Source organism: Pungitius pungitius, chromosome 7 (assembly GCF_949316345.1).
Source record: "Pungitius pungitius chromosome 7, fPunPun2.1, whole genome shotgun sequence".
Lineage (NCBI taxonomy): Eukaryota > Metazoa > Chordata > Actinopteri > Perciformes > Gasterosteidae > Pungitius > Pungitius pungitius.
This window is the reverse complement of record NC_084906.1, coordinates 17,196,375-17,211,661: the sequence shown is the minus strand read 5'-3', so window position 1 is coordinate 17,211,661 and position 15,287 is coordinate 17,196,375. Positions and strand designations below refer to the sequence as shown.

General features: G+C 44.6%; 1 protein-coding gene across 1 annotated transcript in view; it reads right to left on the bottom strand.

The window, feature by feature from the left end:
• agbl4 (AGBL carboxypeptidase 4) overlaps nucleotides 1-15,287 on the bottom strand; it is a 214,803-nt gene that overhangs the window by 36,163 nt on the left and 163,353 nt on the right. The window lies entirely within an intron of this gene.

Genomic DNA, 15,287 nt, shown 5'->3' with positions numbered 1-15,287 from the left:
GTCTCTATTAACACGGGAAACACAACATATTTTGGTTCTTTCCTGATTACACAAGACAAAGATAGCACGACTAGGCTGGGCGATAATTATAGTCATTATTTCAAGTCTAAGATTTTATTTTTATAAAAATGTGCTAAATAAATCCCTATTGGCCAGGTTAAAGTCTTTTTTTGTGCAATTTGTCATGTTTGAGGATGTATCACAGACTGTTGGGAGGTTACACAGGTCATCAATTATTTTCACGACATTTCTTTTTAACTGATTGTGTTATAATTTGCCTTTTTTATTACATAACATGTCCTGAACATCCTAATGCAACTCAATGCAACCTCCTTTCACATTAGCCGTGAGCTCGCCTGAGTAACCACATGTGCAGCTCCTTCATAGCCGGTGAACGAGGCCTCACACACAGCGTTTGCTGTGAAGTGTCACAACTATTTCCCCGTGCGGTGCTTAAGTGCAGCATCTCTGCTGTTTGCCTGGAGCTACTTCACTGTTTTGACATCAGCAAGTCACTGAGCTGGACTGGAGAAATAATTACAGCACCTTAAGTTCTTGTAAAGTGACATAGGGCCAAGGTTATATTTCCGTCTGGGTTTCCCTTTGAGTCGGTTCCTGGTGCTGATTTAGCCTCCAGGCACACAGGCATGATGAAAGTGGTAAGATGTTGGACAATTCCTTAAAAGTCCATTGTTGCACACAGACGTAAACGATCTAGACAAATGAGTAGGGTTGTATCGCTACTTCATAATTGGGTAACATTTTTAGGAGATGCCGGGAGAAGAGTGCGGCATGCACTCAAACCGTGGGCTGTCCAGGGGAATTATTGTCTGTTGTTCCGGCTCCAGGAGCTGAAGAGTTGTGCTGCTAGCTCAAAGATAAACCAAAAATAGGATTACCAATACCAACCCTATGACAATATATGAATAAAATGTATAATGACCACCTTTTTATTAATTAAACTAATACGAAAGAAAACATGACAAAATATAGCCTGCAGTTCAGGACAGGTGTCGTATTAATGCATGATAGGCATTGAGTCCTACCAATATTGGATTCTTAAAGCTGATAACAATAGATTGAAAATATATTGAGTCGTTTTAAGTGCAAATGCAAAAAGCTGCTGATTGTGATTGTGAAACATGATTATACAATAAACACAAATGTCTGATACCAAACTGAAATGAACACAAAGCGATGACAAATTCTACATTCTTGATCAAGCGGATGGTGTATAAAGGAATCTGCAAATTAAATAAATGAGATTTCACTATAACCACAGGGTAAATCCTCAGTGTTTTGGTTGTTGTGATTAAAAAAGGTAAGAAGTGTAGTAGTTATGGATCTCCCTAACCTCTCTGTACGTTAACTTGAAAGGATGTTAATGAAGCGAAGTATTAATACAGCTCTCTGATAAAGCTGATATCAAATGTCTCAGATAACATCACTGCTTACTGCTTATCTCAGGATATTAAACCACTTCCGATTGTTCCCTCTATTATATGAAAATAATTAACCCTAACATATACAATAGCATTCCTCGGTACACACAAACACACAAATGTGTGAGTCTACCATGAGAATAAACTTGTACGCTGGAATGATAATTAGGCTCACGACTCCGGTTTGTCTCTATCTCCTCCCACTCCTGATTGGCCGTGCCTGATGCGAGAACTGCATGCTGGTTGGTTTAGGATTAATGTGGTTGCCATGACAACACGCCGGCCGTAGAGCTGTGTTGGAATGGATGAGTATTTGGGTGTATCCGTATATATGACTTTGTGTGTGTGTGTGTGTGTACTTTGTTTGAAGTGGCAGGCCTTTTCAACAGCTTTGATCAGGGAAATGTTTGTAGTGGGGGCAAACCTGGAGAACAAACAGGACTTCAGAGAGATTAGCAATCTGTGGGACACACACACACACACACACACACACAAGCAAACACATAGGCTGTCTGGAAGTCAGCTTTCAGAATAAAATCATCCGTATAGCTCCTCAGCAGAAAAATCACCCTCTTTGTGTCTCACCTGATGAAGCAAAGACAGCGAGGAGGAGGAGGAGGATGAGGAGGAGAAGGAGGAGGAGGGCGGGACGCCAGTAGCCTCCAAGCCAATGTTTTTGAAGACCAAGAACAAGTGATCTGTGTGGGAATGTGCTCATGCCAACCCTTCTTTAGCAGTAAAGGTGTATTATCTGGCCCCCACGCTCCTCCGTCATGCTGTGCTGAGTGGTAGCACACGTGTCCGTACGTGAGCAGACACTATGTGTGTGTGTGTGTGTGTTTGTGTGTGTGTGAGAGCCAGGAGCTGCGATTCAGACAAATGCACTTCCCTGCCCAGGCCGCTCCCGACCCCGAACCAGACAGACGGCACTGTAGCTATTCCCGGAACCACAGGCCACATCGCTCAGTCCCCAAGGAAGGACGATAAGTCATCCGCTGAGGTCGCAGGAGGTGTTGTGTCTCTCGCTACAAGAAGTTCAGAGCCCCAAAAAACAAACGGCAATGTTCTTCTCATCTCAGTTCGAGCCATCGGACCGAGTGGTAAGTCGCGTCACCAACCCCCCAAAATACCAACACTAAAATAATAATAAAAAAGCATTCTTTAATGTTTCCAAATCTTAATCTTAGAGATTATAGGATCACTTAGTTTGAGATATCACTGACATATACATACAATCCATGGTTGTTGAGATATTTTCCTCCAAATCACAAATGAACCTCATGGTACAGGAAAAGTCAGGAATTCAGTACGATGGGCAGCCATTGCCATCCCCGAGCTACGCTGCCAACGCCGGTACAAAGGCATTCGCTTTGCTTAAAGAATAATGAAAAAGCAACTCTCTGGCCCATTAATAGTGAGTTGCTTAAACATCGCAAAAACACACACGTATTATGGAAGGACGGGAGGATGCTGGTGGGAAAGACAAGAGCCAGGGAAGCGAGGTGGCCTGATCACACCCCGAGAAAGGCCCTGAAGGAGCGCATTAGAACCCAGTGATACAATATTAATTGGTGAGGGTGCGTGCCAGGCGGAGCAGGGGTGTCCTGGGTTTGCCTCCCCACGGAGAGGCTGTCAGGAGCTGAGAGAGACAGGCGGGATGAGTCCCTGACCTCGTCTGTCAGCTGGTGGCGCAGAGGAGGAGGGCTGGGAAAAGGAGACCAACCCCCCCCCCCCCCCCCAACCCCACTGACACTCGGATCAACACTCTGCCAGTCCACGGCCAGCCTGCCGGGACACGTCCTCGACAACCAGACAGACAGGGTGACAGTCAGCCAGACATAACGAATGTGATGCAAAAAAAACCACGAGTAATAACCCATAGTATCAAACACTGTGGTTCAAGGAGAAGTTATGTCATTTCACTAATGTGATTCTTATGAACTTATTTCCTCCAAAAAAAAGAAGACTAAAGAAGGACAAGACAGGAAAAGTCCTACATGGAGTCGCGATTTAAACGACATTGTGTCGACCCCTCTCTATAACGGTCTATAAAGATTTATACGCAGCTTTTGAGGTGTGGCTCTTTGGAACAAATAAAACACCCTTTGTCTCTCAATGTGGTCGGGTAACACGAGGTACAAACTGGTTCTGTCCCAGTGCAACTGGACCCTTGGGTAGATGGTGATCAGATGCTCTGGGTAACCTCTGATGATGGGACGATGGCATCAAAGTCAGATAACAGGCGGTTTAGTCAAAGTGTTTAAACCACAACAGCTCACGGTATTTCACGGTGATTTCGGATGTCTTCTCTTACATGGTGTGGAAACCAGATGCTTGCAGTGGTGGTCGAGGGAGGGGGAGTGAGGCAACGCGAGCATATGGGCGGGAGCCGTGTGTCGTCTGGGGACACGCAAATACTGGACGCGTGTCAACTTCAATTAACCTTCTGCCATCTGTCTCTTTCTCTCACTTTCACTGCCGCTATCAGGATCTCAACTGGGTCACGCAGCGCAGTACATCGCTGTGGGATATAAAACTACACATTACACATCAGAGGCAAGAATCAGCTTTATCAAACTTTTTTTTCCTCTCGTGTCACTCAAAATGCAAAGTCCTGTTTCTTTTCTTTGTCTGTTTGCTTTTTAAAGCAGATCTACTGTGTTAAATTATCAATGCACTTCAATAATTCAGGCCGTTATGCTGACAGTGTCATGGAGTTCCCTGACATGCTGTTGAGTGTCCCTCCAGAGAGCTCTGCTAAGTCACCGCTGCATGCCAAAAGGTTAACAACAGCCAATGAGTGTGGAGGAGGGGGGCCGATGGTGGTGAACGCACCCCGCATGGACTGCACCGCCATACGCGCCATGATACCAACAGACAACCAACCAACTCTTCTACACAAACCCACTTTTGGACAAAAAAAGGACCTCTAACGTCAGCTGTTCCCATTCTCTCTGTTAGGTGTGTTTACGTTGGTTGCTGAAAGGTGCCCCTGTGCTTCGGTATCGATGGGATAGAGACGGATGTTGAACACACAATTATTTTCTCTGTAAAACAACCCCCATTCGTCTATTTTAGAATAATTAAATTCCCCACCAGGTAACGGCAGCATCAGCGGCCCAGCCCCCCCTCCACTCCCCCCCCCCATCCTGAAGCTGAGGGCTGTTGAAGTGTGCGCCAGAGACAAAGTGAAACGTCACGCTGTAACGCCATTTCTTTGAGGCAGACAAACGAGGCCCTGGCTGCGCTCTGGCTTTCGGAAACGTCCCAATGAAGGGACGCATCAATCCAACGGGCTGCCACACAGCAGCACATCTCCCACCGCCCGCCCCCCCCTCTTGTGCCACGCTCACACCAACACAAACATACAAAACCTCCACCCCGTATGAACAGGAATGATGTGTCGGAGTCGCGCCACCTCGCACACAGCCTGTCTGTCGTCCCTCACCTCTCACCTCGGTTCTCAGCCCCCCCTCCCACCCCCGACACCTCGTGTCAGACGGCTTCCTCCCCCGTGCTCCTGCCCCCTTTCCCCCCTCCCCGGTCTCAGATCAACACCTAGCCGTGTGCAGGTGCAAGGCTGCTGGCAAACTGTCAGCTTGAGTCTCCTTTACTTAAACACAGCCAGCACGCACACACACACACGCACACACACACACATATACACAAACTCACAGCTCGGCTCCCACACAGCCGCTTCCCTCTCTGTGAATTGGTCTCCACGTAGCGAGCTAGATCACACTCTCCCTGTCAACACGTAAAGGAAGACCAACTGTGTGTGTGTGTGTGTGTGTGTGTGTGTGTGTGTGTGTGTGTGTGTGTGTGTGTGTGTGTGTGTGTGTGTGTGTGTGTGTGTGTGTGTGTGTGTGGTAACGGTTGGGAAACACTGACTGGGGGACACAGAAGGAAAATAACACCGCAGGAAAAACACGTTGGAAAGGACTATGGATCTCTGTGGGAAAAACATGAAAAAAACGAACAAACAAAGAGCTCAAAATGGGCATTTGTTAAATCTTAACAAGTTCATGTCCTTCAGTCAAACAATGCCCTCATCCACGTGCTGTTAAGTAGAAGACAATATCAAACACATCAAGGAGGTCTGAAGCATAACTGTACTGAGTGGAATAGATCGATAGAATAGAAGCGAATGCTGATGCAATAGAAATTTTAAAAAATGACAATAAATGAATGAATTTACCACAATGAGACTTATGTTTCACAGCAACACTTTTTACGTTTTATTGAGGAATCCTGGGGGCTAAAAGGTTATTCTCTTTTTGGATGGGACACTAAGATTATGATATTAGAAAAAAAACATTTCGCCTCCATACAAACTCACTAGAACAGAAAAAACACACTGCACAATGCATATGTTCATTTTTCATGTGTTAATATTTTGTTCTAGGTTTGTCCTTTCATAGAATTTTCCAATCATGCACCTATGGATCCCTCACCGCTTGGCACGGAATAAGAATGACCCTTTCGATGTGGTTGCTCAAATAGACTTCACAGATAAGATTTATGAAGATTATTATCAACGGTGCTGATTGAAAATTAAACCATCAAAGATGAAAGATTTGCTGATATAGTGTCAGCGTACTGGCTTCGGAAGGTAATTGGGTTAAATAAATGATTCTGTCTGTAGCAACACACACATGCAAACCTATTCACACACACACACACACACAAACACACGGACCCCGTGGTGACCTCAAGAGCTGTGAACATAGAGTTGGTGTCAGCCTGCATGGCCCTGGGTCATGTGACAGCTCTAAACAAGACTCTCATTAACACCAGAGCATTAAAAGCGCCTTGCTGGCAGCGCGCGTGTGTGTGTGTGTGTGTGTGTGTGTCTTAGCCATGGAGCCGGGGTCCATGTTGACATTGAGGAGGGTAGACAACTGTCAGTTTGGTTTTCAGCCATGAATTCTACTGAATTTCAGAGGTGCAGGGAGTGGCGCCGTAGGGGCGGCTGCAGCGTGTAACACGGGGCTCTGTGGGTGAAAGCATTCGTCGTGTTAAAAGTGGTCCAGGCCACATTTGGGTTTGGTAAGACGTAACGGAAGTACAGGTTTTTCCCTCCTCTAGCAGCGCTATTTGGGCCCGGCTCATGTGTTTGCCGCGTTTGAACAAAAAGTTTGGGTCTTACTGTTGTTGTCATTTGTCTTCTTTTGCTGTTGAGACTCACTCGCGGTACATTGTGAATGCAACAGATACATTCAGAGCACAGAGAAGATAAAGCCTCTAGCTGTTTGGTTTTTTTTTAAATCAGATTGATAAAAAGCTTTTTTTGCCATAAAAATTGTGCTTTCTTCTTAAAATGTGGACTCACAGAGAAGGTGAAGCGGGAATCACTAAGTAAGGACATTTTGTTGAAGCTGAAGAACACAAGAAAATAAGGTAAAGCCTTCACTGACTTTAAATGACCACTTTTGCTTAAATGGTTAACAAGTGAAGGTTGAACCGCACCTCAACAACAGCTTTGGGAAGGAACCAAGAGACCTTTAGGAGCATGAATTCCTCTCCTCCTTCATGTCTTACTTTGATCTAATTGTGTTGTATTAAAATAAACTCCACTTGGAAAGATGTACCCCCTTGAATTTAAAGGTCAATACAGTCTTGACAGTATCTCACGTTTTTGGCCTTAACTCAGGACTTAATGTGCTAATCATGAAGATTTCACAATAATGTCTAATTGGATATTGACATGTAATGTAATGGATACGGAACTAATGGCTGCTGGGACCGTAGATGTAAACCTCAACCTGACCAGTACGTGGCCGGAGGCTTCATCTGGAGGTAGTAAAATCACATTTGTATTCTTTACTCTTTTATTTGCAGTCCTGCTTGTTTTATGTTTGTTTCTTAGATTTTGTTCCTTTTGGGTTTTAATTGTCTTGAGGGAACCGCTGTGAACGAAAACCAATGTACAACTTCAATTACTTTTAATGAACAGTTACTTCACTCATTTATTTTATATATATTTGATTCTAGAACATAAAGATGCAAATAATCAGCTAATCTTAGAAAATGTTTAAAAACCCAAATCCACTGTGTTGTCCGGTAGAAATGTTGTACATGGGGGTTACGTTAAAAACCTTCATTGAAACAAAAAATGATAATCTGTGGGATGCAGGTATGTATCCATGTGTTTTTATGTTGTTTAGCAGAGCATGCATGTGTGAGGACAAAGAGACAAAGAGTAAACCCTTATTTGAGTATTTTTTTTGTGTGTGTGTGTAGCAGTGCTGCCAGGCTTTTGCTAGAAATGGTATAATTTATCACACCTAATTAATTATACTCCAACACGGAGAAGAGTTATCCTTGTCGCTCAATCGGCTCCCCGCGCTGCCTCTTTGCGTCGGGCGACAGGAGGAAAGGCCGAGATAAACTCCCCGAGCCTGAAACACCGGCGCTTATTTGAAGTCTGGCTCTCTTCTCAGGCTGATTCGCCATGGCTGTTTAGCCAGCTTCACATTACCATTTAAATAAAGAGTCGGGCTAAATGACCACTGGTAGAACATAAAAAGAGAAATTAAATTGTTTTTCTGTCTTGCGGCTGTTTATTCTTTTTCCTCTTTTCTGGCTCAAGCTCCTCATGGGTTTTAATATGTTTAATCTGGGGGAATGGCTGATAAAAATGTGCCGAAGAATCCAAATGCAAATTGAACTACTTCATCTTTGATTTCAAGGTAAATCTAATCTCTTTAATGGGTACCAATGACTCACAAAGCTAAGCGGACTTGAAACAAATCAGGCATTTTAATTTCTTGAGGAGAATTGATTATGATAATACAAAAAACAACAAACAAGAAAATGGCGTCAACCATCACCATAAAGTTAGTTTCTAAACAGACCGCATGACTGAAAGGGTTAATGTCAAACATTAGAGCTGGTAGATCAAAGTGTATGTAGAAGTTATCTTGAGCTACAGCAGTCATGAGCTACACAGTGTCTGTCACATTACTGCAACTGGTTCACAGGATGGGATGAAGATAACAATTCTACTGGTGGCTGCCCGCATCCAGTTCAAAACATTGGTGCTCACGTAGCATGCTGTGAACCAGAGGTGGGACAAAGTCATTGTTATGCAAGTCACAAGTAAGTCAAGTCGTTGCCCTCGAGTCAAGTCGATTCAAAGAGTCAAAAGTCAAAGCCAACAAGTCTCAAGTCGAGTCCCAAGTCTTACCATTTTAGTTTCGAGTCATTTCAAGTCCTCTTATTACAGAAAATCCCTTATAACCACATGTTTTATTTGAAACTACTCTTTACTCATATCAATGTTGTGTTAATATGCATTGTCTATTGTACACTAAGGTATACAATAATACATTTCCGTTTATGCAATATTAAGAATATTTTCACTGCTTCAAAAGCCCTTCTCTCAAGAAACCGGGAAAATTGCCACGCTGACGGAAAACATGGACGGACGAAACTCCGCTGCATTACAAAAAGTCCCTTCAAAATATATATATATATATTTTAATTTTGCCATACAAAGGCCCGCGACCCACTACAAACGGGTCCGGTCGCGACCCACCAGTTGAGAAACACTGCTTTAAAGTGGGGACGGGGAACCCTGGGTGATGGTGCGCTGCCTCACAGACCTAGACTACGTAGGGAAGGGTAATGGTGGATCGACTGTGACTGTGTTATAGTAGGTACTTTAGGTAGGTACTTTAGTAGGTACTAGTACTTTAAAACGGACGTTGACATAATGTTGGCGAGGATTTCCATCGGAGTCTGAATCCGGGTTCAAAAATCCCGATTTTTGTAAGCATGAACGAGCTGTCTCGTTGATACGGTAAAATGCTCGTGAGTTACGGTACATTCGATAAGGTGCTCAGCATTCGTTCAAAACTTACCTTTCTTTGTGCAACTTCGGGTGTCGAACAAAGTTGGACGTTGTGGCAGCTCCGTCTGTAATTTTCGACCCGCATGTTTTGCAAATAGCAACTCGTTTTTTGTCGACTACCTCGTAATCTTTATAGCCAAACGAAACTCTTCGGCGCGTTGTTGCGCTTCATTGGTTGTCTTGCAATGTGCCTGTTTAGTTGCTGTCGAATCAGAACCAGGTGGGACTGCAGTGATTGGATGTCGTGCAGGCAGCGCGCGCTCTCTGCATACAGGTGGCGCACATTTTTTTGACAGATGCAGATAAACAGAGCGGCGCGGCCGTGTGAAAATGTTTCCCCCCAGTTTTCATGGGAAGTAACAAGTCTTCTCGAGTCAAAAGGCTCGAGTCCAAGTCATCGATGTTAAAGTCCAAGTCGAGTTGCAAGTCTTTTTGTACGTTTTGTCGAGTCGAGTCTGAAGTCATCAAATTCATGACTCGAGTCCAAGTCAATTGACTCGAGTCCACACCTCTGCTGTGAACGGATGGGTTCCGGTCTACATCCAGAACATGGTGAAACCAGACATCCCAACCCGCACATGTTCCTCCCTCACTATGAGCAAAACGCCGAGACACAGAGAGCCTTTACATCTTCTGCCGCCAACTAGAGACTCACCTCTTCAGACGACACCTCGACTAAAAACACTTACAAATTCTAGCACTTTAATTGTACTTAGTATAATGGGTCTTATCTAAAGCAAGTTGTGATTCAGCTGCACTTTCTTGTTTCTTGTTCTTCTGAGTTTGTATCCCTATGGTTGAAATGCACTTATTGTAAGTCGCTTTGGATCAAAGTGTCAGTTAATTGACATGAAATGTAATCCGAGGTATTTCAGTGAGGTGTTTGTGAGAAGAAGTTTAAATACAAAATAGTTGGTCTGTCTTTTATTTTTGACGGCATTTTTTGTTGTGAACTGCTGCTTCTCAAAGAGGTAAATATAAAGACCTCGTCCCCTTCCTGCCGTCCCGATGAGACAGTCAAAATGATATATCCAAATATAAGATCCAAACACGGTAATGTAAACAGTAGCATGTGCTGTCGGGTCTAAAGCACATGACTTGGATTACCATTTGATGCTGTGTAGACTGACGCAGCTTTCCCACCAGACTCTTCTTAGGATTCACAGACCTCTCACAGACCTCTCCCACCCATCGGGGAGGTGACCAGATTGTATCGGACACGGATTGATTGCCCTTGAAATCCAGCAAAATTGCATGGCTCGTAACAATCTTTATTTACTACATTAAATTATCATTAAAATGCTATTAGAGAAATTAGTTGATTTCCGTTTGAAACAACACAAACTGTGAGGGCAAGGGGAACCGGGTGTGGAGGACAGTTTCAGCGGAGGGCGAAAGTTACAGGAGAAAAAAAAAGAGGGAGGAGAAAAAGAGGAGGATACGTGAGGAGAGGTGAGGTGAAGCAGAGGGAGATGAATACTAAGCGGCTGTAGTGATTAGGCTGCCGGTGCAGAGTGACACTGTGACAGTGACTTTGGCTGCCATGGTGATTCACTGGAACCTGCTTCATTTGGGCCATAATTAGCTTAAATGTTCGGAGAATGAAAAATTCATCATCACTTTGGATCTTGTTAATTGGGAGAGCAGTCTGCATTAATAGAGGCCATTTGGAAGCTCTGTGCTTTAAAATGCGTGTGTGTGTGTGTGTGGGTGTGTGTGTGTGTGTGTGGGTGTGCGCGTGCAGGGGAGTTCATTTTTGCATTGGAGAGGGGCCAATGGATTCCAATCCAAACGTTACCACGTTTTATCATTGAGCCAGCCAAATAAGCTTCTTAAAGATAATAAGGACGTCTGAATGACTGCTGGCAGCGGGGAAAAGTTTAACAGCGACAGTCGAGACTCGCCAGCGTATCTTCTCATTCATTCAGTCAACTGACAACGCAGAGACGTGCAGGTGGATAAGCAGGGCCGGATAAAAAAAATGTAAGGTATCTAAGGAGCATGGGTCGGAGAAGCCTCCGTGTTTACTACCCGCTCGGGAGGCTGAAGGCAGAATTAATCAGAATCAACGCATTGTCTGGAGGCCCTGCGGTGACTTTTCAGCAGCAGAGATGGTAGTAAGTAGGAAAGATGATGCATGATTCAACATCACCACTGGCGACAGAGATAACGTAAACAAACACATTTCGTACGGGTGGTGTAAATTAATGTTGTGTAGATGATGTGCTTAATATGAAATCACAAAACAAATCCTTGAGAAGTTACACAATAAAGTGCTCCACGTACACTAAAAAGCTCAAATGAGATTCAATTAGAAGAGTGGGTGCTCAAGTCGTTAGTTAAGAGCCGGCTTCGTCCGTGCCGTTAAGGAAGAAATACTAAAAGTGTGCGTGGATCAAGTTGAGACCCAACAGAAGCCAGCAGTTGCTGCTGCAAGTCCATTACTTCATTACTGCAATCAAGAACTCAGGGTCCGGTTCAGATATTTTCGTTCGCCATCATGCTGTTGTTTAGTGTAGTTCAGCCTGGTGGCGGTGTTGTTTTGTGCTTTTCATGTTCATTAATAAAACATATGCAACGGTGTCCTTCCCCCCAAAACCTCTTTGTGTGTGTGTGTGTTGTCTTGGAAACATCAGACCTTGTTATGCTGTGGCAACTTATACAGTACACCCAATACACCCTTTCTGAACTTCCCCTTGTAGGAGGCAACAAAAGCTTTTACACGGTCGCATTCAAAACAATAACAATGTCATAAAGCAAACGCATTACTGCCACCTTTCATGCGGCGGCGCCGCGTGCTCCGTATCTGCGTGAGAAGCGAAAGGTGAACAAGATGAATCAGTATATAAAAGCGCTGAAATGGCCGCATTCACTCGGTTGTGTGTGTGTGTGTGTGTGTGTGTGAGAGACACAAATGCGACACGTCTCCCCCGTGTGCTGTGAGGAGGAAACAGGGTTGGTGTGCGACACACAGCGAAGGCTGCGGAGCTCAACCCGGCCTGGACCGGCTCGGCTTGGCTGTGCTGTGCTCGGTCCGGCCCGGTCCCAGTCTGGACCCGGCACTAATCCATCATCACCAGAACCGAATCATACATCACGGAGCCGCGGCAGGCTTCGGCGATAATGACATTGAGAGGTCCCCATGGGCTGCAGGAAAAGTCTCGGAGCATGACACACTTGCTTACAGAGGCAATAATATATGGAAATGACTTGGTGTGCCAGACAGGGGAGAGGGATGGCTAGATGAGGGAAGGGGCCGAGTCTAAGGAAGGAGGGAGGGAGGGAGGAAGTGGCCCTCACAGTGGCTGTGTTCCTACGAGATGCCGGTGTGGACTCAAGCAAATCCAGCATTCAGTGTCGGGTCTCATCTCAGATACAGGCCTCTCCAAACAAGCCATCTTACAAGCAATCTCATATGTCAACACTCCATTTTCTGTCTTATCTTGCTCTCATGCAGCTAGGGTTGATATTGCAATATGGTTTTTTTGGACACGGGGGCGCGTTAGATACAGGGCCGCCAATCATGGGCGCGGCCCCCCGACAGCAGGCCAGCAGCATGGCGGGGGAATGGACAAGTACAGTAGAGCGAGCGTGCTATCTCGCGGCAGAACAATCTGCCTGTTAATCCCCTCAACTTCCCCCCCCCCGCAGATGCACACATGTGACGTCAAAATTTACACACGAACTTGAAAAATCCGAAGGAGGCGAGGGAGGAAGGGGACCGACCTCCGCGGTGTCAGAAGTGGCTAACGCAGCTAAGCTAGCTAGCTACTGAATGTGACAGACACGTTCAGTAGATAGTTAGTGTTAGGATATTCCTTATCCACCCGAGTTGGTTGATAGAAGAATCCACTGCAGGAAATTAGTTAAAAAGTTTAACATTTATTTAGAAGAGAAAAAGTTGTACATGAGCAATTCTCCGCAGATATATCTGGAGACAATGAAATACGCCTCGCAAGCAAATCCCTTCCAAAGTCCGCCTGCCTTCTGACACTGACCTGTTTTAATCCCTCTGGTGCCCTTGAACGTTGGTTCAACCCAGTTCATCCTTCTGTAACAAACGCCTTCCCCGAACAATGAGTGTCTGGTACTCTCTCCTGCAGCCTTCGGCCTTGCCCTGAAAATGGGTTCAAACTGGCTCTCCCTTTGGTCGCAGGTGTGTTATCTCAGATAATATTTTATCTTCATTTTTCCTGTGGTCTCTCTTCCACCATTCACATTGTCTGCCTTATAAGGACCGATCCGGTCACGCCATCTGTCCTACAAGCGGACATCTATTCTACAAGCAAAAAAGTAAATACAAGAAGACACACACAGAGAACCCCACATCCCACATTAGTAGAAAATTAGGGGTTTCCCAAAAGGTCAAACTATAGTTTTTAACCAACCGCACCGGACAAACCGAGGCGGAGGGAAGCTCTCCTCAAACTTTTAATTGTTGGTAAATCCGCGTGTCCTCGGTATTATTGTTTGCCGGTAAGAACACATTAGCCAAAGTTACAGGGGGCTCTGAGTAACTTCATTTCCACCCGTGGTATTTTCACCTCAATCTGAATTTAAAAAAAAAAATGTAAAGGACAAAATTGATTTTAAATCTGGTCAAATAGCTTGGGGCAAATTAGGGAGAATTCACTAAGGAATGAGTTTGCTCATCTGCCTCAGTTTGTCTAGAAATCCGTCGTCACGGTGTCAGACTGCCGGGCGAGATGTTTAAAAAATAAATTACCATTGTACTGAAAACTCAAAACTGTTATTTTAATCTTTGCATTTAAATTGAAAGTCAACCGGGTACATGCGTGTGCTGAGAGATTTGCATTAGCCCGCGGGTCATCGAGGGTTTCAGAAGGCGTACAGCAAACATGGCCATCGAATTAAAAAATAAAAACTTCTTCTTAGTTAAGTGGTATTCCAGTGTAAAAAAAAAACACTTCAAAGGCTTGAGGTAGATTCTGTGCTCAAAGCTATTGAGCAGATTTAACATTAAAATAAGAGGTTAAAGATACGAGTGGAAAGGAAGTACTCAGAGCCCCTTGTAACTGTGAATAATAAGTTCTTAATGCCAATCAATACAGCGAGGGCACAAAGACATACGAACAAAGTGGAAGAAATGGTGATGTGTTTCTGTTTTTTGTTGGGAATAGTTTGACCTTTTGGGAAACACCTCATATGTTTTCAGCAGAGAGTCATCTATATTCAGGAGCTAGTTAGCCTAGCTTAAGACCAGCCCCAAGGACGTTACAGCTTACCCACAGTGCTGTTGGTAAGACGGATAATCAGTCAGAATGACATACATTCAGTGCCTCAAACATCGAAAAGTTAAAACAAATGAACTTCTTGAGCATTCAGCTTCCAAAGAGTGACTCGTCTCGAAAAGTAGTTTGAATCTTGGAGAAACGGCAATGAAGACGACAAGAGGTTTGTGCTGATAGAATAAAAGTCTTGATTTATTTCTGTTTATCGATACATTAAACAGGTGTTCCTGAACGCAGCGAGAGAGAGAAAACACAGAACAGGATGCTAAGCGTCAAAGAGTTGCTCGCATAGCAGAGGTGTGGCCGGTTTAGCAAAGACATGAACACTCTTCATCGCAACGCGTTCCTTAAATGTACCGTAGGGCGAGGGGAGTGTTTACTGCAATGGTCTTGAAATTCTTTTTCACATTATCACACCATCTGGAATAAAACATCCAGTAACCCTGTCTTTCCCCAATGATCATTGCAATGCAGTTACAAGTACAGACAGATATATATATATACCCAAGCAGCCCTGTGTAGCTCAGACTAATTACACCCCGGGAGTACGAAAATGCAGTGATAGTTGAGCACGGATTTGTCATGTCGCCATTGTCCCCTTCGATTCGGTCTCGAGGCTGCGCCGACACATTCAAAAGGTTTCGAAACGCTCTCCGCTGATCTCCGTCCCTGGTTGGCCCTCCACCCAAAAACGTGATGTGGTGCCAGGTGATTACAACTCAACACCTGCATAGGAAT